Here is a 26228-nt window from a genome sequence, read left to right on the forward strand (position 1 = left end):
GAATGAGAGGTGTGCTGCATTTGCTGTTCTTCTGTCTAGAACGCTCTGCCTGGATGATTCTCATAGCTTCTGGCCCCCGTGGTCAGTCAGGCCTCAGATCAAGTGTCATCTCTGGAGAGAGATTGCTAATTACCACCCCTCACCCAACATTAACTTTGGTGGTATTTTCCTCTTCCCATCCCCCACCACTATCAAATGTTATTTCGTTGATTTTTTGAAGTTTGTTTTTTTTGTTTGTCTGTTTTATACTCTCCCCTAAAATAGAAGTCCCATGAGTTTATATTTCTTATTGCTATAACCTAGAAGCATATCTAGAATATAAATGAAACTCAAATATTACTTGTTGAATTTACAATGAATGAAATAAAGCTTAAAGAGGTAAGGCGAGGTATTAGAAAAGAACTAACCAAATTGTGTGAGAGTAAGGACTTCCTGGAAGAGGTATGTTTTCAGTTATTAAAATCAAAGGGGCAAGAGAGCGAAGGTGGCGTGCAGGTAACAAACAAGAATTGTGGAAATCACTCGTTCATCCCCGTCCTTTTTCACTAGATTAGGAACACCTTTAGCACTGGACGGAGAAGGTGATGGCACCCCACTCCAATACTCTCATCTGGAAAATCCCATGGACGGAGGAACCTGGTGGGCTGCATTGCATGGGGTTGCTAAGAGTCGAACAGGGCTGAGCGAGTTCACTTTCAGTTTCATGCATTGGAGAAGGAAATGGCAACCCACTCCAGTGTTCTTGCCTGGAGAATCCCAGGGACCGGGGAGCCTGGTGACCTGCCACCTATGGGGTGGCACAGAGTCGGACACTACTGAAGCGATTTAGCAGCAGTGGCAGTTAGCGCTGAAGCCGCGTTTTACTAATCTTTCACCAGCGCCTGTCCTGGGACCTGGCACACAGATAGGGTTTTACACAATGACTGACTGTGAGGTGCGCAGAAGGGTCTATTAACTCGGCTGCGGTGCAGTTTGTGGCTGGCCACTAAGCCTGGCAGCACCCGTGCGAGGGAGCAGACGGCTTTGCGGAAGACGGCCTCGGCGGGTGGGGGTGGGGGGTGGGGTGGGAAGCGCCCCCCGCGCCTGCGCGTTATGGCGGGGAGCCGGCAGCGTCGGCGCGCGCCTGCGCAGTGCGGTCTTTCCCGCCTCCGACAAGATGGCGGCGGCCGAGTAGCGCGGGGGCGGGTTGTGGCCGCAGGAAGCCCGGCCGCTGCAGCGGGCCGAGGCGGGATGCTGTTCCCAGGGAGCGCCGTTGGCCACCGGTGAGGAAGGTCAAGCACAGAGCTGCCTTCCCGAGCCCCCCGGCGCCCCCTACGTACACCCCCGTCTGCTCGAGTGCGGTCGCCGCTTTGCCTACTTCGCTACCGCCCTGTGCTGTCGGGTCCGGAGCTCCGGCGGCGGCAGGGGCTGTGTCCGGCAGGAGAGGAAGCGCCCGGGCTGCGTCCGTGCTTCTGTCCGCGGGGCGAGCGTCTGGCAGGTGGGTGAAGCTGCAAGCTTCGGTGTCTCCTCTTGGGGCAAGTCACCTCCCCATCTTCCTGGTCTCGACCTTTTGCTTCCTTGAGAAGTCGTTTTAACTGTCTGGAAAGCTTTCCCAGGCTTATAGACTTACAAAGAAAAGCTTGCTATCCAGACGCCAGTGGATTTTGTTCATCTTGTCGGGGGGATCCAGCCCCCAGGAGACTTTGATGGTTTTGAGGAATGGTGCCAGTGACGGCAAGTGATTCTTTATCTAAATTAATCCTTTTCTGACTACAGCGAGTCTTCGGTCTCTAAACTTTTTTTGGAGGGGGGGGGCGGACGGAGGGACATATGTATACTAGATCCAGGGAAAGAATTGAGAATTGGTCCTGGTTTTAAAAGAAGGCTTTGTGAGGGTAAGAAATGTAATAGCCCAAGAAAGGATAAGCGATTTTAGTGATTCTTTTATTCACTGTTAGGCTAAATCGTCCGTTGAAGCTTCACAATCCTGTGTTGTCCAAGCCCTTTGTTTTTTTTGGAAAGGACTGAAATGGAGAAAACGCTTTTTAAACTTGAAACTTCTCAAATTTCTTGGGTTCTCAATTGTTATTAGTACTACTTGGCAATCTTTCTTGTACTTGATATTTTCTGCAAAATTTAGATTGTGCCAGTGTCATTTCTTCTTCATTTATTACTAGGGCAAGAGTAGTCAGAATTAATGGTGTAAAAAGTGCAAACTGAAGGAGGGATGTGGTAGTGGAGGTTGCCATGTCTGATTTTTCCCAATTTTTTCCTGTAATTGGATAATGTGTCAAGAGCAGCAGAATGGTGAAAAATGAAGCTATGAGTATAAATGGTAGTGTGTCCACTGAGATTGCAATGGGTGGAGCTTTTAAAATTAAATTGAGTGATATCCTTTTTTTGAAGCCATGCTAGGTGCTCTCCAGAGTTTCTAAAGCACAAACTGTTGTTGCCTTATTGGAAATTTATGCTAAAAGTCTTTTAACAGGTGGGTTACAATTGGCCTGACAGATTTAACTTTTTGTTCTACCTCCTGACACACATCTGCCTTAACCTTTATTGTAGACTTTTAGCCTCTTGATGAATTTCTTAAATTTGGAGATAGAATTGTTCATTTTAAAAGGAGAGGAGATATTTTAAGTGTTTGATTCCTGTACGGGCAGATTCATTCACTTGTTTGTTGCTGTGCTATGCTAAGTCGCTTCAGTCACGTCCATCTCCTTGCAGTTTCCACAGGACAGCCAGACTCCTCTGTCCATGGGACTTCTCCAGGCACGAATATTGGAGCAGGTTGCCATTTCCTCCTCCACAGGACCTTCCCGACCTAGGGATCAGAGCCACATCTCTTCTGTCTCCTGCGTTGGCAGGTGGGTTCTTTACCATTAGCGCCACCAGGTAAGCCTGTTTGTTTCCTGCACCCGAGGACTGCGTGTTTTTACAGGCACTTGTCTCTCAATTCTGTGCTTTTAGCTGACGGGGTAGTGCTCAGCCCTAGGCAGTAGCTCATTGCCTGAGGCATTGTGTCAAGACCTGTCTGACCACAAACAAGCACTCTTCCACACTTATGGAACCCGATTTCTCTCTCTCTTTCTTCCCCTCTTCCTGTCTTTAGGAACCCTCCCGTCTTTGTGTCTATTCATTCAATTCTTTAGCCTACTGCTCTTTTCATTTGCCTCCCCTAGTCACCAGGATCCCATGGTCATCAGTTTTTACCAGCCCATCATTGATACCTTAGAATACTTAACTTTATGTCAATTTATCTTTCTAGTGCCCAGTTCTGAACAGGCCTAATCACTATCTTGATCCCTGAAGGATACAAGAGACAGTTGTGTGAGGATTTTGGATTGTTTTCATACCAGTTAGTGTTCTGTTATCCTCCAGATCTATAATGTCAATTGTGAGGGTTTTTTTGTCTTACTTCATGAAAGTGTTTATAGCAAATAACTTGATCTTTTCCTTTCCTGAGAAAAATCTCAAGCATCTGAGGTATAATCTTTTCTATCCTGATATCATTTCTTTATTTACTCTTCTCTGAAAAGAAGGAATTGTCCTTCCTTTTCTTCAAGAGCAACCTTCTCCAGATGTGTCCATGATCATCCCTCTTTATCTTTCTTTCTCAGTAATTATCCATGATCACTCCTTTTTAAGTTTTGCCCTCTCTAGCCTCCATGCATGCTTAAATATACCTTTGCCAGGGCTGCCAAACACCGTGCTGTGTGCCGTGCAGCTCACAGAAGCCAGTCTGAATTTTGAGCCTGCTGTGCCACTGTATTTTTATTCTTTAATCCTAGGAGCCTGGTGTAGTTGTTGTTCAGTCGCTCAGTTGTGTCCAACTCTTTGCAACACCAAGAACTGCAGCATGGCAGGCTCCTCTGTCCTCCATTACCTCCTGGGGTTTGCTCAAATTTATGTTCATTGAGTCGGTGACACTACCTAGCCATCTCATCCTCTACCACCTCCTTCTCCTTTTGCCTTCAGTCTTTCCTAGCATCAGGGTCTTTTCCAGTGAGTTGGCTTTTCGCATCAGGTGGCCAAAGTATTGGCGCTTCAGCTTCAGCATCAGTGCTTCCAGTGAATATTCAGGGTTGATTTCCTTTAGGATTGGTTGATCTTCTTGCAGTCCCAGGACGCTTAAGAGCCTTCCCCAGCACCACAATTCTCAATTCTTTGACACTCAGTCTTTATGGTCCAACTCTCACATCCATACATGACCACTGGAAAAACCATAGCCTCGACTCGACGGACCTTTGTCGGCAAAGTGATGTCTCTGCTTTTTAGTATGTTGTTGAGGTTTGTCATAGCATTTCTTCCAAGGAGCAAGCATCTTTTAATTCCATGGCTGCAGTCACCATCCACAGTGATTTTGGAGCCCCCAAAAATAAAGGCCTGACACTGTTTCCACTGTTTCCCCATCTATTTCCCATGAAGTGATGGGACCAGATGCCATGATCTCAGTTTTCTGAATGCTGAGTTTCAAGCCAACTTTGTCATGCTCTTCTTTAACCCTTATCAAAAGGCTCGTTAGTTTCTCTTCACTTTCTGCCCTTAGAGTGATATCATCTTCATATCTGAGGTTATTGATATTTCTCCCAGCAGTCTTGATTCCAGCTTGTGCTTCATCCAACCCAGTGTTTCTCATGATGTACTCTGCATAGAAGTTAAATAAGCAGGGTGACAAGATACAGCTTTATTATAACTCTTTCCCAGTCAGTTGTTCAATGTCCGATTCTAACTTGCTTCTTGACCTGCATACAGGTTTCTCAGGAGGCAGGTAAGGTGGTCTGGTACTGGTGTTTCTTTAAGAATTTTCCACAGTTTGTTACGATCCACACATTCAAAGGCTTTAGCGCAGTCAATGAAGCAGAAGCAGACGTTTTTCTGGAATTCTGTTGCTTTCTCTATAATCGAACAAATGTTGGCAGTTTGCTCCCTGGTTCCTCTGCATTTTCAAAACCTAGCTTGTACATCTGAAAGTTCTAGGTTCACATTCTTTTGAAGCCTAGCTTGAAGGATTTTGAGCGTAACCTTGTTAGCATGTGAAATGAGTGCCGTTGTATGGTAGTTTGAACATTCTTTGACATTACCTTTCTTTGGGATTGGAATGAAAACTGTGACCTTTTTCAGTCTTGTAGCCACTACTGAGTTTTCCAAATTTGTTGACATATTGAGTGCAACACTTTAACAGCATCATCCTTTAGAATTTCAAATAGCTCAACTGGGATTCCGTCACCTCCACTAGCTTTGTTGGTAGTAATGTTCCCTAAGGCCCCCTTGACTTCACGCTCCAGGATGTCTGACTCTGGGTGAGTGACCACAGTGACTGGTGTACTGTTCTCTGTGTATTCGTGCCACCTCTTCTTGATATCTTCTCCTTCTATTAGGTGCGTACCATTTCTGTCCTTTATGGTGTCCATCCTTGCATGAAATGTTCCCTTGATGCCTCCAGTTTTCTTGAAGAGATCTCTAGTCTTTCCCATTGTGTTGTTTTCTTTGCATTGTTCACTTAAGAAGGGTTTCTTATCTCTTCTTGGTATTCTCTGGATCTCTGCACTCAGTTGAGTATATCTTTCCCTTTCTCCCTTGCCTTTCACTTCTCTCCTTTCCTCAGCTCTTTCTAATGTCTCCTCAGACAATCACTTAAGCTTCTTGCATTTCTTTTTCTTGGACTAGTTTGGTCACTGCCTCCTATACAATGTTACGAACCTCTTTCCAGTGATGAACCTCGTATATAAACTCATATAAAACATATGAATCTCTTTCAATAAACTCATATATGAACCTCTTTCAGTTTTACGAATCTGGTAGACACTTTCTCTACCAGATCTCATCTCGAATCCATTTGTCACCTCCACTGTATAATCATAAGGGATTTAATTGAGGTCGTATCTAAATGACCTAGTCGTTTTCCCTACGTTCTTCACTTTAAACCTGAATTTTGCTATTAGGAGCTCACGACCTGAGCCACAGACAGCTCCAGGTCTTCTTTTTGCTGTCTGTGTAGAGCTTTTCCATCTTCAGCTGCAAAGAACATAATCTGATTTTGGTATTGACCATCTGGTGATGTCCGTATGTATAGCTGTCTCTTGGTTGTTGGAAAAGGGTGTTTGCTATGACCAGCGTGTTCTTTTGACAAAACTCTGTTAGCCTTTGCCCTGCTTTTGCCCTCCAAGGCAAAACTTGCCTATTATTCTGGGTGTCTCTTGGCTTCCTATTTTGTATTCCAATCCCCTGTGATGAAAAGGACATCTTTTTTTTTTTTTTTTTTTTTTTGGTGTTTGTTCTAGAAGGTGTAGTTCGAGAACTACAGCAGTTCTACTTCATAGAACTGTTCAGCTTCAGCTTCTTTGGCATTAGTGGTTGGGGCAGAGACTTAAGGTAACACTGATATTGAACAGTTTGCCTTGGAAATGAACTTAGATTATTTTTTTTTTCCTGAGGTTGCACCCAAGTACTGCATTTAGAACTCTTGTTGACTATTAAGGGCTACTTCCTTTCTCCTAAGGGATTCTAGCCCACAGTAGTAGATATAACAGTCATCTGAATTAAATTCGCCCATTCTCATCCATATTAGTTCAGTGATTCCTAAGATGTTCATTCTTGCCATCTGCTTCACCACATCTGATTTGCCTTGATTCACGGACCTGCCGTTCCAGGTTCCCATGCAAAAAAAGAGCAATAGCTCTTTACAGCGTCGGACTTGACTTTAACCATCAGACACATCCACACAACTGAGCGTCATATCCGCTTTGGTCCAGCCACTTCATTCTTTCTGGAACTAACGACTGCCCTCCACTCTTCCCCAGGAGCATATTGGACACCTTTTGATTGTGGTGCTCATCTTCGGTGTCTTATTTTTCTGCCTCATGCTGTTCGTGGGGTTCTCGCAGCAGGACTGCTGGAGTGGTTTGCCGTTCCCTCCTCCAGTGGGCCACGTTTTGTCGGAACTCTTCACCAGGACCCGTCTGTCTTGGCTGGCCCTGCACGGCATGGCCCATGGCTTCACTGAGTTACACAAGCCCCTTCACCACGACGAGTCTGTGATCCATGAAGGGGTATAGTAGGAAGGACATTTACTTTTAAGCTTCAAAGATCTGATTTTGAAGTCTACTGAAACCAGTTACTGTCTGTGTGGCTGTGGGCAACTTACTACTCAGGCTGTGTTCTTTGTCTGTAAAGTAGAATGTTATACGAGGAAGACATGGCAACCCAATGCAGTATTCTTGTTGGAGAGTCAGCATGGACAGAGGAGCTTTGTGGGCTATAGTCCATGGGGTCACAAAGAGTCGGACAAGACTGAGTGACTAAGGACACCACAGAATGTTATACTTACCTCACAGAGTTGTAATCGATGGAGTTTAACACACGTTACATGTCTTTCCAAGGGTTTGGTGCATTATGGAGTTCTTAAAAGTGTAAATTATTCTTTCCTCTGCACTCTGACTTCCCTTACCATCGCAGCACCGAAATTGGTTTTTAAAAAGTCATCTTGATGATCTAATTACCAAAGCTAACGGCCTTATCTCAATCATCCAGGTTTTCTTAGACCGCTTCTGAAATATACTCCATAGGAATGAAAGGATCTGATTTCTTGTTTCTTGGCTTTATAGTTCCTGATTCTCTTATGTCTGAAAGTTTCTTTACATTCCCTGCAGTGTCTCGATTTTGCTGTTTCCCCTAAACATAGCTGTTTCCTGTATCAGTTAGGATGCAAATAGGATTTAAAAACAGAAGAAGTGTATTAGCTCAGGTAATTGGCAAAGGCATAGGTAGGATTCGTTTAAAGGGCAGTTTGTGCATAAGCTTGGCTTTGCTCAGTCCTCAGTCCTCAGTCAGCACAGAGGTTCTGTGTTTCCGTTTCCTCTAAACTGCCCTCCCATTTGGGTTCCTGCTCAGACTGGCTTCCCCTCTAGATTGAATCCAAGTGCTTTCCATCTTTATCTGTAGTGTGGCGACCTTTGTGCTCAGGTTTATCCTTTCATAGTTGCATGTTTCTCTTTCTGCTCCAGGCATCACATTCTGACACAACCACCAAAGACGGGAGGAAGTTTGCCCTCTCATCTCTTGATGAGGCAAGTAAACCTTTTTCAGAAAGCCTGTATCAGATTTCATTTTGGCCTTATTACTTATGCCCTAGTTGCAAGGGGACTAGAAAAACCAATATCTAGCATTTCAGTCTAGGAAGAAATTAGATGAATGGCTACAGGGAAGATAACCAACATTGTCAGTGACATATATTGATAATATTGTATGGAGAAGTAAGCTTAAATGAATGAGAATTTTCAGATAGTAGTGGCATTCTTAAAGCACTGCTTATCTCAAGAGCAGGTATAAGCTGTGCTTAGGACTAAATCAGTCATTTAGATAGTCATGAATGACTAATTAAAATGGATTACTATATAAAATTAGTATATTTGAGTGGTATATCCCAGTTCTTTTAAGGTTGTTGTTAAGAACATTTACGCGTGCACTGTGAGGAATGGATACAGGTAGCAACTAACAGGGAATAGACCTGTGGTTCTTCTTGAAGATGAGTGGTGTTTGGAAATCTGTGGGTCTGGTAGAGACGAGATATACCAAGTGTCCTGTGATGTTTGCCCGCAAAACAAGAATTGTCCCTTCCAGAATACCAATAGTGCCCCTGTACACTGAAAAAACAAATGCTTTGGTTTTTTTCAAAGAATTCGCTGAGATTCCTCTGTATACTTATATTGCAAGTGACAGAAAACCAAATTCAGACTGGCTACACAGTAAAGGGCATGATTAGGTCTTGTCCTTGAACTTCATCTGGGGCTTCATCCAGTCTGAAATCATCAAGGACTTGGCTTAGTTTCTCTGGTCCTGCTCTGGCATTCCTCTTGTTTTGGTTTCGCTCTCAAGCGAGCTTATCTCATGGTAGCAAATTACTGTAGCACTTTCAGACTTAATACTCTCATTTCATATGTAAAGTAAAATGAAGCATATCTTTTGTTATTTGGTTTTGCAAGTGTTTGTTGAATGTCATCACTGTTGAAACTTCCCTGAACACCTGCCCCTAAAAGTGGATTACTTCCTCTGTTATGTTACAACTTCACAGAACTCTGTTGCATGCCATGTTCTATGGTTATTATGCTCATATGTCTCATGCATTAACTTGCCTTAATTGTCTGTGTGTTCTTAATGTGTAGAATACTCTCTGACTTAGTGGTACACAGTAACCATTTATGGATGAATGAGAGGAAGGAAGGATATGGAAAGGGGCAGGGAAACATAAGAAGTCCCCATTCCTTCCTGTTACTCAACCCTGAATTGTGAACGTTGTACTCCTACCACCAAAGTATGTGTGTAATGCTCTTGTGATTGAGAATGAATTCATTTGAAAGCTTTACTGAATTCTAGTAGTGTTCCATCATTATTTTCTCAGCAAAACTAAAACCAGTTACCATCTTTTGTTCTTTCAACAAGTATTTTTGAAAGCCTGCTATTGGCAGGTCATGTGACACAATGGTAAACAAAGTAGAGCTGTGCTTCCTGAGCTTAAATATCAGCGAGGGGCATAGACATTATTCATGTGTGCACACTCAGTCGCACACACACGTCAGGTAGCTCACAGGGTTTGAAGCAGAATAAGATAGATTCAGGGGATTAAAAAGTAACAGGATACTGTAACACTTCAGGTAGTTTGGTGAGAAAAGGCTTTTTGAGAAGCCCTTTTCTGAGTGAAGTGGATTAAGCCATGGAACTATCTGGAAGGAAATGTTCGGGTAGAGCAAGCAGCAGCTTCTAACGTGGAAATGTCCTTGGCATGTTGGAAGAGCAGCATGTGGGAGGCCGTGGCTGAAGCGGGGGTGGGGGGTGTGTGGCAGGGCAGGTCAGAGGGTAGGTGTGGGCAGGGTAGACCAAGGGCAGTTCTGAAGGTCATTTAAAGACTTGATTTTATTAGCTAGAAAGTCTGGAGAAGGCAATGGCACCCCACTCCATTACTCTTGCCTGGAAGATCCCATGGATGGAGGAGCCTGGTGGGCTGCAGTCCCTGGGGTCGTGAAGAGTCAGACACGACTGAGCGACTGCTCTTTCACTTTTCACTTTTGTGCTTTGGAGAAGGAAATGGTAACCCACTCCAGTGTTCTTGCCTGGAGAATCCCAGGGATGGGGGAGCCTGGTGGGCTGCCGTCTATGGGGTTGCACAGAGTTGGACACGACTGAAGCGACTTAGCAGCAGCAGCAGCTAGCTAGAAAGTCACTCAGTCGTGTCTGACCTTTGTGACCCCATGGACTGTACCAGGTCTCCCACATTGCAGGCGGATTCTTTATCAGCTGAGCCACAGGGAAGCCTCAAGGGAACTTCCCTGGTGGCTCAGATGGTAAAAGCATCTTCTTGCAATGCAGGAGACCCGGCTTTGATCCCTGGGTGGGGAAGATCCTCTGGAGAAAGAAACAGCAACTCTCTCCAGTACTCGTGCCTGGAAAATTCCGTGGATGGAGGAGCCTCGTAGGCTACAGTCCATGGGGTCGCAAAGAGCTGGACACAGCTGAGGGGCTTCACTTTCACTTTTCACTTTCTAGCTAGAAAATTGGAGATGATATATCTTTGGAAATCTAATTATTATTTTTAAGTTATATTATTTTAAGTACTAATTATGATTAGAAGTTCTCTCTGTGCTAAGTAACTAGCATATGATAGACTTAACACAATTTAAATGTTAAATAATTTATCTGAATAAAATGGTACTGAGATAAAAGTTGAAATTTTAAAGTTACCCTTTGAAGGAACTTTTTAAAATATTTAGGATACTTTACTTAGGTTTGTGATTATTTTCTTCAGCTCTTATGTACCCCATGACTAAAGTTTTCTGTAGTCATTAAAGAAAATTCAGGAAATACAGAAGTACAGATGACATTCATAAGCTCAACATATGAAGAAAACCAGTTGAGTTTTCGTCTCTCCCAACCCTTCCCTCCCGCTTTCAGTACCCTCTGTCCCTCTCTTCTTCCCTCTGTCTTTCACTTTCTTCTTTGTGCCTATGACTTGTTCCCCCTGTTACAGTGTAAACATGTGTATATGTCTAATTTTTTAAAAATTAGGTTATATTCATTTCTTGGAATATTTGATAAATCTTATTTTTATTGACTGTATAATCCCATTGTAAAAATTATTTTTCTTAATTGTTTCCTGGAGTTGGTTATTTAGTTTAGGTTTTCTATTTTATCATCATGTGGGCAGTGAATGTCTTAACACATGGATTTTTTTCTCTTTGTCTTTTTCCTTAGAATGGAATGATTGGCACTGGAGTAATGTAATGGAATAAGGTTTCATCTTAGACATTGTTAAGGTTCATGATACATGTTGCCACATTGTACCATGTCTTGTAAGCCCAATAAATGTTAACTGGTTTGAAAGTAACGGTAGCTGGGTGGTGGTGGGGAGGTGAGGACCTACGGAGTTGCCAAGCTTGAGTGATAGGCTAGGTTAGCCTTTTATTTCCAAATATTTCTTTCTTTTTTATCTTTAATATATATTTCAAGGTGTATATAAAAGCACCATGGAGAACTTTACATGTTACTGCAAACACACAAACACACATGAACTTATTGCTCAGGTCAAGACGCACAGCGCTGCCGCCACCCCAGAGCTCCTGCCCTTCTGGTTCCCGGTCTCCAAGAGGAAGCTTTCAGCATTTCCCTCCAGGCCTGTTTGCTCAAGTTCGTTTTGTTTTGTTTCTGTGAAACCCTTCATCATGTTTAAAGAAGTTCCCTTCTGTACCGGTTTACTAAGAATTTTGTGTTTTGTTCTGTTTGTTCGAATTTAATGCTTTTTTTGTTGTTGTTGCAGCTTTTCATTACTGTATGACTTTTCTCCTTCACTATGTTAATATATTGAATTACATATTATTTAAAATCTTAAACCTAACCTGATTTCTGAGGTAAACCTAATTTGGTTTTACAGTATTACTCTTTTTATGTATTTCTGGATTCAGTTTGATATTCTGTTAATAGTTTTGTATCAGTGAGGTGGCCTATATTGTCCTTGTCAGGATTTGAAATCAGCGGTTATCTCATACTAGCCTTATAAAATGAGCTGACCCTCATTTTCTATTCTGAAAAAGTTTAAGTAGGACTGAATTGTTCCATTAAATTTCTGTGAGAATCTGGCCGAGAAGCCATCTGGGCTGGTAATTTTCTTTATAGAAAGATTTTTAATTACTCCTTTGATTTTTAATTTTTAACCTTCTCAGATTTTCTGTTGATTATTTTGGTAGTTTTCCCCCTAAGAAGTTGTCCTTTTCATCTAAACTTTTTAAATTTACTAGCATAAAATTATTTATAATAAATATTAGTATCCGTTTAATGGTTGCAGTAAAGAATTATCTTATTGTATCTGTTATAGGCTAAAACTACCTTCTGTTTTTCCTCATTCAGTCTCCCTGGGAATTTAGTAGTCATTCAAAGGAACCAAATTTTGAATCTTGCTGATTCCTTTTCTTTTTATTACATATTTGTTCTCTATTGCATTGATTTCCGCTCTTTATTTCCTTCCTTCTACTGTTTGGGATTTACTTTTTTGTTCTTTTGCTAACCTCTTGTAGATCACTACTTTTCAGCATTTCTCCCTTTTAAATATATGCATTTAAGGCTGAGCATTTCCCTCTAAGTACTGTTTCAGCTAGCAACATTACTCAAATTTTAATATATAGTACTTTTATAATTCACTTTAAAATGGTTTCTAATTTTCACTGGTATCTACTTTAACACTTGGATAAGTTGAATGTATTATATTTCTCGATTTCTGAACACATGGAGATTTTCTAGTTGTTTTCAAATGTCTTTTATTTCTAACAACATAAGATATGTCATCAGAGAACTCTTAACAACATAGCAATGTCATCAGAGAACAATCTCAGTGTTTCAAAGGTCTGTGATTTCAGACCTTTAACATTTGAGATCTGCACTGTGGCCCCAGTATATTATTTTTTCCCTATAGCTATTGAATGTGGTGTTCTAATATATTTACATTGGATCTTGCTGGTTAATCCCGTATTTCAAATCTTCAGGGTCATAAGTGACCTTTTGTTTGCTTGTATCAATTACACAGACAAGAGTGTATTAAAATATCCCGTTTACCACTGTAGATATTTCCCCTTGTATTCTCTCAGCTTTTGCTTTATTTATTTGAGACATTGCTAGTAGATGAACATATATATACACTGTGCTTGGTTGCTCAGTCATGTCTGACGCTTTGCAACCCTTTAGACTGTAGCCCTCCGAACTCCCCTGTCCTTGGGATTTTTTAGGCAAGAATACTGGAGTGGGTTGCCATTTCCTTCTCCAGGGGATCTTCTCGACCCAGGGATTGAACCCACATCTCCTGTGTCTCATGCGTTGCCAGCAGATTCTTCCCCTGCTGAGCCATCAGGGAAACCTAGTAGTTGGATAGAAATGTGTAATAGTTACATCTGCTTAGTGACTTACTGTTACGAAGTATTCCACTTTTATTCTGAAAGTGCTTTTTGCATGAAGGTCTAGTTTGTCTGGGATTGATATAACAACACCAGTTTTCTTTTTATTGTTTTCTAAGGCTGATCTACATACGTGGTTTTAAAAAATCATATTCTGCTTTTATGTTATCAAAGCCTGATTGTTTCTTGTCGTATCATCTTGGGTGTTTCTAGCATTGTAACATGTAACTTGCTTCAAAAGTAGGCACTAATAAGATACTGAGATAATGTCTTACTTGGTTGAATTTAAAAAGTAATGAGCATGATTTTGAATAAGTACTGAAGTTGTTTTAGGTTTCTCTTATTTTAAACGTTAAAAAATGTAGTTTTGTCAGGAAGAGACTTAAAGATTTATATTCTTGAGCAGATATTACCGGCGTGCAGTATACATATCAAAACCTGCAAGAGAAAATGAAATGAAAATAAATATGCTGTCCCTGTCTCTTCCCTGGTGGCTTAGACGGAAAAGAACCTGCCTGCAATGCAGGAGACCCTGCTTCAGTTCCTGGGTTGGGAAGACACCCTGGAAAAGGAATGGCAACCCACTCCAGTATTCTTGTCTGGAGAATTTCCTGCACAGAGGAGTCTGGTGGGCTATAGTCCATGGGGGTCACAGAATCAGACACAACTGAATGACTCACACTTTGACTTTTCATCCCTGTCTCTTAGTTACACATGTCCCCTCCACAGAAGCAATCACTGTGTGATTAACACAGGTAACAGTGTAATCACTGTGACCAGTTTCTTGATTAGCTTTTCACACTGTAGTCTACAGAAACCCAAGTTTTGCAAATTCAGCTTGTTAGGTGGGCAAATATATACACTACTGTGGTAAACTCTAATCTGTGTCTTCATCACAAGGTAGCATTCTAGAACATGCATTTTAAATCATAATGATAACTCTCATTCAAGCTCCAGAACAGTTTTTTTTACTTGAAAAGTTACAAAGCAGATACTGGAAGAGGATAAACAGCTTTCTGCTTCAGTCTGATTAGCCAGTCCTTCAGTTTCGAAATCCTACTGGTTTGGGCTTTAACAGAAGTGGTCCCGTGGTTAAGATAATTGGGGAAATTCTGACAAGGATGGCTCATTTGCTAGTTATTCAAGGGGGTGGTTAGGAGGAATTTCTGTTATGGATTACAGTAAGGTGAAAGAATCTGTGTATTTTGCTTATTCTCTGTCTACATGAGCAAGAAGTGCTGAGTAGGGCTAGAGGATCGGCTTCCGGGGTCATTCACTCACTCATCTGGCTGGCAAGTTGGTAGTCATTGTAAGGACACTCAGGTAACCTTATGGAAAGGCCATCCTGGGACCCAAAGGTTGACCTTTCCATAAGGTTACCTGAGTGGCCTGAGTGGCCTGATAACCCAGAGGCTGGCTCCACAGTAAGCAATCCAAGGGACCAGGGTAGAAGCCACAGTGTCTTACAGTGACGTAGCCTCAGAAGTCACACGCTTCTGCAATGTTTTATTGGTCACTCATGTGTGCTTAGTCATGTTCAATTCTTTGTGACCCTGTGAACAGTAGCCCAGCAGGCTCCTTTGCTCTTGGGATTCTCCAGGCAAGAATACTGGAGTGGGTTGCCATGTCCTCTTCCAGGGGATCTTCTGACCCAGGGACCGAATTCGAGTCTCCTGCGTCTCCTGCATTGGCAGGTGGATTCTTCACTGCTGAGCCACTGGGAAGCCACTGGTCACTCAGGTCAGCTCTGTTCAGCATAGGTGAACACTGTGCTAAAGCTTGCATATCAGAATTTAAAGATTTTTAAGGATAGTCTTTGAAAGTGGCTCTGGTGCCACTCCCCATTTAAATAAGCATTGGATCAGCGATCTTACAGCTGGTGTTTTTGGTAATCTCAAGGTGAATTTATTCAAAAAAGTAATGCTTCTAGGGTGCTGCATACTTTTCTATTATGCATTGCTCAGGAAAATGCCTGTTTGATTGCCAACGTTTTCACAGTGATTTATTTTTTGTTGTATTTGATGCCTGATAAGAACAACATTCACGTAATCTGGGAATATCTAAAGAATTAGTATTCTGGCTTCCTCTTAGAAATTGTAGAATACATCCTCGAGCTTTAATGTGGTGCTGAGATCTTGCCTGCCTTATCTATTGATGTTACTGCTTTAATCTAGCCATTGGATCCAGGTGTCATTCAGAACCCTCACTGTATATAGGGCGTTTTTATTCAGAAAATAATGAATTCTGACTATACTCTTCACAAAATAAGGTGGTGTGAGTGGTAAAGAACCCACCTGCCAGGGCAGGATATGTAAGATACGTGGGTTCAATCCCTGGTTTGGGAAGATCCCCTGGAGGAGGACATGGCAACCCACTCCAGCATTCTTGCCTGGAGAATCCAATGGATAGAGGAGCCTGGTGGGTTACTGTCCATAGGGTGGAAAGAGTCAGACGCGACTGAAGTGACTTAGCACATACATACTCAGGCTGCTGTAATAGTGTGGAAGAGCAAGGCTGCCCCTGTAAGAGAAGAAAAAAAAAATTGTCCCTGTATTCTTTGTGACAGAAATCTTCAGAGGAGTAGGTATTTGAAGATTTAAGTCTCATAGGGAGAGGGCCAGGAAATTTGTGAATCAGGTATCTGTTTATTTTAAATGTATCCAAGTGAAATATCAGATAGATAGTTGGATATTCACAGAAGAGGGTTAGGATTTAAATTCGAGATTTAATAACATCATTCAGTTCAGTTCAGTCACTCAGTCGTGTCCGACTCTTTGCGACCCCATGAACTGCAGCACGCCAGGCCTCCCTGTCCATCGCCAACTCCTGGAGTCCACCCAAACCCATGTCCATCGAGTCAGTGATGCCATCCAACCATCCCATCCTCTGTCTTCCCCTTCTCCCCCTGCCCCCAATCCCTCCCAGCATCAGGGTCTTTTCCAATGAGTCAACTCTTTGCATGAGGTGGCCAAAGTACTGGAGTTTCAGCTTCAGCATCAGTCCTGCCAATGAACAGCCAGGGCTGATCTCCTTTAGGATGACCTGGTTGGATCTCCTTGCAGTCCAAGGGGCTCTTCAGGAGTCTTCTCCAACACCACAGTTCAAAAGCATCAATTTTTCGGCGCTCAGCTTGCTTTATAGTCCGACTCTCACATCCATACATGACCACTGGAGAAACCATAGCCTTGACTACGTGGACCTTTGTTGGCAAAATAATGTCTTCTTTTTAATAGGCTGTCTAGGTTGGCCATAACTTTCCTTCCAAGGCGCAAGCGTCTTTTAATTTCATGGCTGCAATCACCATCTGCAGTGATTTTGGAGCCCCCAAAAATAAAGTCAGCCACTGTTTCCACTGCTCCCCCATCTATTTGCCATGAAGTGATGGGACCAGATGCCATGATCTTAGTTTTCTGAATGTTGAGCTTTAAGCCAAATTTTTCACTTTCATCAAGAGGCTCTTTAGTTCTTCCTCACTTTCTGCCATAAGGGTGGTGTCATCTGCATGTCTGAGGTTATTGACGTTAAAGCCTTGGGAGTAGGTGAGAAAACAGGAGAGAAAGCAGTCCTGGTACAAGTCCTCAGGCACTCATGTTTTAGAAGACGCCTGAAGAGACAAAACAAACCAATAGAGGAAATCAGAGGGAGGAGGAAAGCCAGAAGAACAAGTAGAGGACAAGAGAAGACATCTACTTCAAGTAGAAGAGAGTGGTCTGCTTGGTCTAATGTTCCTGAAGAGGTTACTGTACTAAGATGAGGCAATGGAATTAGGCCGCTGGGTAGTCATTAGTGACCTTGACAATTGAGTTTCAGGAGATTGTTTAGGATTAGGGTGGGTTAAAGAGTAAATTAAAGGTGAGAAAATAGAGATAGGAAATGAAGGCCACTAGATGAAGAAGTTTTGCTGTGAGTAGAACAAAGAAATGGTCATATCTAATTGGTGGGGCGGGGGAGGTGAAGGGGAGCTGAGGTCAGGAGAGGAATTTCCTGGCCCAGAGATCGAACCCAGGTCTCCTGCATTGCAGTCAGATTCTTTACCATCTGAGCTATCGGGAAGTCCTGAGGAATTTCTTAAGATGTGTAATAATAGAGCACATTTGTTCATGATAGTGGTTCAGTAGAAGAGGAGAAACTGACTATACGGGAGAGAGAGAGGTTAGTCAGTGGTTTTCTTGCAAAGACAGGAGTAGTTGGACTCCATGCCCACGTTAGGGTATTGACCTTTGATAGAAGCAGTGCTGCTTTTTCTATTTTAATAGAAGAGAAGCAGTGTAGAAGCACTACAATTCTACCGATCTTACGGGACTTGGCAAAGAAAGTTTTTTTAAAGATTTATGAAGTAAATATAAGTTTCAGTTTTAAAAATATTTATCTATATTGAAAGAAGGAATTAAATTTGTTAGTTTGCCTTGATTTTCCTTTCTCTCTTTCACTTTTATAGTGTTAAGTGTTCGTGTTGAACTCTTACTGTGATTCATTCTCTCAATCCCTAAAATGAATCTGTGTATTAGATCTACTCTGAGTAGTGCAAGTGACCCAGAGGTTTCTGATTTGATTGACACAATCCAGTAATGCCAGGTAGATTTGGTTTTGTCATTTTACTTAAGAATAAATTTGGATTGTTTACCCTGTAATAGAAAACATTTATCTTCAGATACTCAGAAATGAAATAATTTTATAGGCTATACATTGCCTTACATGCTAAAATTCAGCATAAAGCAGGAGGGAGGGACGACATTAAAAAAAGCAGGAAATGGTAGTATAGAATTAGGCAATGCTATCTTCAGTATATCGGGTATTGAAAAGGTCATTGTTTTCTCATCCAAGGTAAGAACTTGAGGATACCGTGTAAGAATAAAAGTCTTGACCCAAGTATTTGGTTTGAGGTTCTAATAAATAAACATCATTGTTACGCCATAAATTTATTCTTGCATATACAGTAGATTTTGTCTTTAATGTCAACTTAAAAATTGGACTTTTTCTTATCAAATCAAATGTATTTCCAGGGCTCTTTTGTGTGCTATAAACTGATAAAATGATTGGACAAGTGATCTAAGTATTTTAAATGTTAAGGTGATGGTAGTTTTAATTGTGTTTTGGAAAAAAGGCTATTTTTTAAAAACTCATTCTGTGTGCTCCTTTTTCTTGAATTCACAGTGATACCATAAACATTTGGTGCTGTTTTGGTAATTTAAGTCCCTGAACTCTTTAGTGTTGACATCTCATCTTTATGGAGGAGGGTTTCTAAGTTTGTATTGTAAATTGTACCTTTGGGAGCAGTGTTATAGCTGTTTTAGGTTTTTAGTAAAGATCAAAGCTGAAAACATTAAACAAGACAACAAGACATGATTTTAAAAAGACACATGGGGAGACATAAAATTCTGCTTTAAACATTTATTAAAAAAAAATTAATCAGAATTTGATTTTTTTTTTCCCCAGACGAAAGATTGCTTAAATCATTGGATGACCAGAAAGTGGAATTTTATCAGATTAGAGCACATTAAGAATTTAGAAAAAACGTTTCCTTTACTAACGAGGAGATGTTTGAATATTTTTTAATTTGGTAAAATGATTGTCAGAGGTGATTTTTTAGTTCTTTGTCTTATTAAAAACATAAATTAGTAAGTATGCTGTCAAAATTGTCAAAATAAGACTAATTAAAACAATTAAGTTTATTATAGAGTGTAAAATTTTGTGTTTTTTTTTCCTGTTGTTATGTTTTTCAATTGAAAAAGTCTTTGGTCATTAGTTTTAACTATAAATTAGTAGTATATGCATATAATGCTTGGTTATTTCTTCTCTAAAGTAAGAAATATCAACTGGTTCTATTAACTTTTGTAAATCTTGCCATAATCATGTATCCTTCCTTATTTGAAATGTCTGTATTTTTCATTGCCTATAAGAAGATGTCTAAAGGTTTTAGCCTACCAGACAAAATGTAAAACTGCCCTAAAATTACTAAATATCTTTAAAGGCTACTTCTCTTGCTACTTTCTCTCTGAACTCATTCTTGATTGCCTAGCCAGAAATTATCAAATCTCTCATCCTTTGGTACAGATGTTACCTCGTATTAAAACTTTTCTTGTGCACAATTGTAAGTTGATATCTTACTCCTCTTTGTATCATCTACATTCATACATTCAGCAGTGTTATTGGATGTCTGCTGTGCCCCAAACACTGTTGTAGGTGTGAAGGCAACAGCAGTGCATGAGAATCCAGGTCCCTATCCTCATGAAATTTATGTTCTAGTTTGGGAATGATAATGAGGGAGACAAAATTAAATAAACAGATAGATGCCTAGAGCCTTTTAGATGTTAAATGTTTTGAGGAGAAAACAGTGTATATGATAGAAGGTTTAAGGAGAGTACCAGTGTTGATTTGATGGCGATGGAAGATCTCTTTGAAGATGTGACATTTATGCCAAAGCTGAACGATAACAGTGGAGCAGTCATTTGAAGATTTGGGAGCAGAGTTCTCGAACTGAAAGACAGACAGTGCAAAGGCATTAGAGAGAGGAAAGAACGGGGGAGGTGGGGGAAGAGGGTGGGAATGGAAGCAGGAGGTAGGTTATACAGTCTTGTAAGCAGAGGTAAGGGATTTGAAATGTATTCTAATTTAATTTCGAAGCCTGAGAATTGTTGTTTAGTCGATAAGTTGTGTTTGACTTTGCAACCCCATAGACTGTAGCCCATCAGGCTCCTCTGTCTGTGGGATTTCCCAGGCAAGGCTACTGAAGTGGCTTGCCATTTCCTTCTCCAGGGCATCTTCCCCACACAGGGATCAAACCTGCATCTCCTACATTGGCAGGCGAGTTCTTTACTACTGAGCCACCAGGGAAGCCCCGCATTTACGGGTTCATGTGATTACATTGGGCCCACTCAGGGCCACCCTCCCCCTCCTTTATTGAGAGTGTACTATACAACCAGCACAGTACTAGGCACTGATGTGTATTGCTGAGCAAGCAAAGATTTTAATCCAAAAGCCACATACAAAAAAGACGGAAGTGACCTCCATTCTCAAGGAAAGTCCATGTCAAAATGTCCAGGACCATAGTGCTCTGGAATTGGCCTACTTGAATCATAGGAGTTTGACTGTGGTTGTAAGAGTTATTCCTTACAAGTTACAAGGTAACTTTCTCATGTCTCTCAGTTCAGCTCAGTTCAGTCACTCGGTCGTGTCTGACTCTGTGCGACCCCATGAACTGCAGCACACCAGGCCTTCCTGTCCATCCCCAAATCCCAGAGTCCATCCAAACCCATGTCCATCGAGTTGGTGATGCCATCCAACCATCTCATCCTCCATCGTCCCCTTCTCCTCCTGCCCTCAGTCTTTCCCAACATCAGGGTCTTTTCAAATGAGTCAGCTCTTCACATCAGGTGGCCAAAGTATTGGAGTTTCAGCTTCAGCATCAGTCCTTCCAATGAACACCCAGGACTGATCTCCTTTAGGATGGACTGGTTGGATCTCCTTGCAGTCCAAGGGACTCTCGAGTCTCCTCCAGTACCACAGTTCAAAAGCATCAATTCTTCGGTGCCCAGCTTGCTTTATAGTCCAACTCTCACATCCGTACATGACCACTGGAAAAACCATAGCCTTGACTAGACGGACCTTTGTTGACAAAGTAATGTCTCTGCTTTTTAATATGCTGTATAGGTTGGTCATAACTTTCCTCCCAAGGAGTGAGCGTCTTTCAATTTCATGGCTGCCATCACCATCTGCAGTGACTTTGGAGCCCAGAAAAATAAAGTCAGCCACTGTTTCCTCATCTGTTTGTCATGATGTGATGGGACCGGATGCCATGATCTTCGTTTTCTGAATGTTGAGCTTTAAGCCAGCTTTTTCACTCTCCTCTATTTCACTTTCATCAAGAGACTCTTTAGTTCTTCTTCACTTTCTGTCATAAGGGTGGTATCATCTGCATATCTGAGGTTATTGATATTTCTCCCGGCAGTCTTGATTCCAGCTTGTGCTTCCTCCAGCCCAGCATTTCTCATGATGTACTCTGCACATAAGTTAAATAAGCAGGGTGACAATGTACAGCTTTGACATACTCCTTTTCCTATTTGGAACCAGTCTGTTGTTCCATGTCCAGTTCATTTTTTGTTTGTTTGTTGTTTTTTGGTTCTTTCCATGTCCAGTTCTAACTGTTGCTTCCTGACCTGCATACAAGTTTCTCAACAGGCAGGTCAGGTGGTCTGGTATTCCCGTCTCTTTCAGAATTTTCCTGTTTGTTGTGATCCACACAGTCAGAGGCTTTGGCAAGTCAACAAAGCAGAAATAGATGTTTTTCTGGGTCTCTCTTGCTTTTTTGGTGATCCAGCAGATGTTGGCAATTTGATCTCTGGTTCCTCTGCCTTTTCTAAAACCAGCTTGAACATCTGGAAGTTCACGGTTCACGTATTGCTGAAGCCTGGCTTGGAGAATTTTGAGCATTACTTTACTAGCGTGTGAGATGAGTGCAATTGTGTGGTCGTTTGAGCATTCTTTGGCATTGCCTTTCTTTGGGGTTGGAATGAAAACTGACCTTTTCCAGTCCTGTGGCCACTGCTGAGTTTTCCAAATTTGCTGGCATACTGAGTGCTGCACTTTGACAGCAAGCATCATCTCTTAGGATTTGGAACAGCTCAACTGGAATTCCATCACCTCCACTAGCTTTGTTCATAGTGAGACTTCCTCAGGCCCATTTGACTTCGGACTCCAGGATGTCTGGCTCTAGGTGAGTGATCACACCATCGTGATTATGTGGGTTATGAAGATCTTTTTTCTCATGTCACTACATGGTTCTTTATTGCATCCATACTGGTCTTAACTAAAGCAGATATTTTCAATGCCAGCATTGGATAAATGTCAGCCAAACAGAGCCAAAACAAACTTTGCCATTGTTCTGAGCTTTAGGGCAAGGGTCACAGTGCTCTGGGGCTCATCTTCCCCATGTAAGCTCATTCTTTAGAGTGTGTTCCTTCTTTAGGGTTGCAGGCTACCATATGGCATGCAGAGAAAGTGCCAAACGAGTGACAGTGAATCTTGTCTCCTTTTTTTTAAAGTCTGCTAATTAATAACTTTAGTTACATCTGCCAAGTCCTTCTTACCATGTAATATAGTGTATTCACTACCGTAACACCAGGGAATACATGTTTGACGTCTTTAATATCATATAAGAGCAGTGAAGCAGAATTAACTCTGACAGAGTTAATTTTTGAGTCATTCCAGTTTTTAAATTTCTTTTACCTTTACTTATATGCCTACCTTCAAGGATTACCTTGATAGTGACGCCTGATAGATTAGCCATACTCCATAAGACAACCCGAAACTGTTTATCTTTAGTTTTAGTTATTTAACTAACTGAACATAAAAATGTGGAAATGCCTCTTGCATTTAAAGAGATTTTGTTCTAGATATCTTCCAGAGAAAGCTGTGGTTACTCATTGATAAAAAGTTGTGGGTCAAGAGAATTTATTGATACTGTCTAAGCTGTTTGAGATTTTTTGTTTTCACTTATTCTGATTATTTAAGAAATGGATTCACTCAATAAATGTTTATTGAGCAGCGCTAGGTGCTAGGATGATAATAACTGAACACGTAACTTCTTTTGGTAATTAATTAATTTATTTCAATTGGAAGCTAATTACTTTACAGTGTTGTAGTGTGTTTTGCAGCACATTGACATGAATCAGTCATGGGTGTACATGTGTCCCCCATCCTGAACCCCCCTCCCACCTCCCTCCCCATCCCATCCCTCTGGGTCATCCCAGTGCACCAGCCCTGAGCACCGTGCCTCATGCATCAAGCCTGTCCGGGTGATCTGTTTCACATATGATAATATACATGTTTCAATGCTATTCTCTCAAATCATCCCACCCTCGCCTTCTCCCCCAGAGTCCAAAAGTCTGTTCTTCACACATGTGTCTCTTTGGCTGTCTCGCATATAGATAGGGTCATCGTTACCGTCTTTCTAAATTCCATGTATATGCGTTAGTACACTGTATTGGTGTTTTTCTATCTTCACTCTGTATAAATAGGCTCCAGTTTCATCCACCTCATTAGAACTGATTCAAATGCATTCTTTTTAATGGCTGAGTAACATTCCACTGTATATATGTACCACAGCGTTCTTATCCGTTCGTCTGCCGATGGACATCTAGGTTGCTTCCATGTCCTGGCTATTGTAAACAGTGCTGCGATGAACATTGGAGTACATATGTCTCCTTCAATTCTGGTTTCCTTGGTGTGTATGCCTAGCAGTGGGATTGCTCGGTCGTATGGCAGTTCTATTTCCAGTTTTTTAAGGAATCTCCACACTGTTCTCCACGGTGGCTGTACTAGTTTGCATTCCCACCAACAGTGAAAAGACAGCCTTCAGAATGAGAGAAAATAATAGCAAACAAAGCAACTCGCAAAGAATTAATCTCAAAAACATACAAGCAACTCCTGCAGCTCAGTTCCAGAACAATAAAAGACCCAATCAATAAATGGGCCAAAGAACTAAACAGACATTTCTCCAAAGAAGACATACAGATGGCTAACAGACACATGAAAAGATGCTCAACATCACTCATTATCAGAGAAATGCAAATCAAAACCACAATGAGGTACCATGTCACGCTAGTCAGAATGGGTGCTATCCAAGAGTCTGCAGGCAATAAGTGCTGGAGAGAGTGTGGAGGAAAGGGAACCCTCTTACACTGTTGGTGGGAATGCAAACTGAACACGTAACTTTTTAGGAATCATGAGACTCTGAAGGAGAAACAAGCTGCTCTGGGAGATAACACAGTCATCGTTTAGTAACTGTGAGTGGTTGGTTCTGAGACCTTGGAGGATATCAAAACCCAGAGATGCTCAAGTCCCTTTTATTAATATAAAACAGTATAGTATTTACATATAGTCTACATATATCCCTCCCATTATACTTTAAGTCGTCTCTAGGTTTGTTATAATAACCTTGTAAGTGCTATGTAAGTAGTTGCCAGGCTGCTTGGCAAATGCAAGTTTTGTCTTTTGGAACTTTCCCCAGATCTTTTCTGTATATTTTTGACCCGTGGCTGGTTGAATCCACAGTGGTTGAATGGAGAACCCAAGGATACAGAGCACCTACTGTACGTATATCTAGGTAGGTGGTCTAGCATGATCTGCTCATGAGGATTTGACCAACACTGGCTTGCCACTTCACTGTGGGTGGACCTGAATTAACCTTGAAATTTCTCTGAGCCTCAGTTTTCTATGTATGTGAATAGTAATCTTTAATTGGAGTTCCTGTGCCCTTTTGCAGTAGCACTAGCAATTTTGAATTAATTTGTATTAAGAAAGGCTCCCCCACAATTTATATATGTACCTGAATCTGCCTTTGGCTCTCTTACTTTTCTTCTCCTTCAAATGTGATGATTTCAAATTGTGTCCAAACTAGAGGTACTTAACTTTTGGAGGAAAAAATACAGAAATAATGTGTGTTAGTTGGTAGAAGTGTTATAAAATTTAGAAAAATCACGATTTTTATCATTTCTACACCCAGGGAAGACCCTTGACATTTTAGTGATCTTTCAGTCTTCTCTGTGCACATACATAGTTCATTTAAAAAAAGACAAGGCTAGTTGGCTAGATAGTATCATATTACAAATACAGTATGTATTTAACTTTAATTCATAATTATTATGATCACTGTAATTTAATAAATTTATATAATTATTAGATTATATAAATTATACAACTATCATAATTTATATAATTTAACAAAATATTTATAGTATATGTTATCTAGTTATAAATATTTGTGTATTAATAATTTGATAATTCTGCATTTTCACTTAATGCCACATGAATTACATAATACAATTGTATCTAATTATCTTCTATGACATAATTTAATTTTGTTAAGGTTGGAATGATGCATTTCTCAAATGTTTGGTAGAAGGTGTTTATAAAGCCATTTGAATCTGGTATTTTTGTGTGTGTTGGACAGAGGAAAGGGGAAACATTTAAACTCCTCTAGCTTTCAGTAGTTGTAGAACTATTAAGATTATCTATTTCTTTCTTGAGTCAATTCCCCCCACCTTTAAACTGTGTTCACTTTATATATTTGGGATCTTGTCTGTCTCTAATATTCAATCTTTTAAAGAAACTAACCTTTTGCTCTGATCTTCAAACTTTACAAAAACGTACACAATGAAAAGGAAGGCATCTTCTCAGCAGAGCTGAGACCTTTCCAGAGGCAGTCAGTGTACTTTTTCTCAATGACATTTTTATCTTTTTACAACCCTTTTATTTTTTACTAAAACAGGATGAACAGTATGAGACGTAGTGATCTATACTCTCTTGTTTTCTCTCTTCTTTTTGTTTGTTTGTACATCAACCTCATTTTTAATGCCAGTGTAATATTCCACTTCATGGATGTATCCTGTTTAATTAAAAGTAGTTATGCTTTTTTCCCAGTAAAAACCTGTCCCATTTGTTTGATATAACCTAAGAACTTGATTTATTAACCCTATTGTAGTAATAGACATAATCATTTCAGAGGTCCAACAAGCCTTCCATGTGCCTTACCCTTTCACAAATAAGTTGAAATTAAAATGTTCGTTGCTCTATAATAGCCTCCTTGGAAGAGGGTATGTTCCATTTAAGTATTTTTAATTACAAACACAACTCTCTTCTGTAATTTAAATGCCATGTGATGTTGTTAGCACTTGAACCCCTGTTTCTTCTATAACTTACCCTAATGTGCAGTTTGAGAGATAGGTGCCGTCTTATGCTTCCTCATGGCTGCCCTGCTGCCCTTGCCACTTATTTATTTATTTATTTTTCATTTATTTTTATTAGTTGGAGGCTAAT

The 26228-nt window shown here is 40.9% G+C and overlaps 1 long non-coding RNA gene across 5 annotated transcripts in view; it reads left to right on the top strand.

Moving 5' to 3' along the window:
- Positions 1-26228, top strand: part of LOC136165528 (uncharacterized) — a 274130-nt gene that overhangs the window by 93876 nt on the left and 154026 nt on the right. The window contains exon 1 of one of the 5 annotated variants that reach the window (XR_010662547.1): positions 1167-1477. The exons of the other annotated variants lie outside the window; for them this stretch is intronic. This is a non-coding gene — a long non-coding RNA (uncharacterized lncRNA). Of the gene's footprint in view, positions 1-1166; positions 1478-26228 lie in introns of those variants that run through there. 5 annotated transcript variants of the gene reach the window in all.

This window comes from Muntiacus reevesi, chromosome 3, assembly GCF_963930625.1.
Source record: "Muntiacus reevesi chromosome 3, mMunRee1.1, whole genome shotgun sequence".
NCBI lineage: Eukaryota > Metazoa > Chordata > Mammalia > Artiodactyla > Cervidae > Muntiacus > Muntiacus reevesi.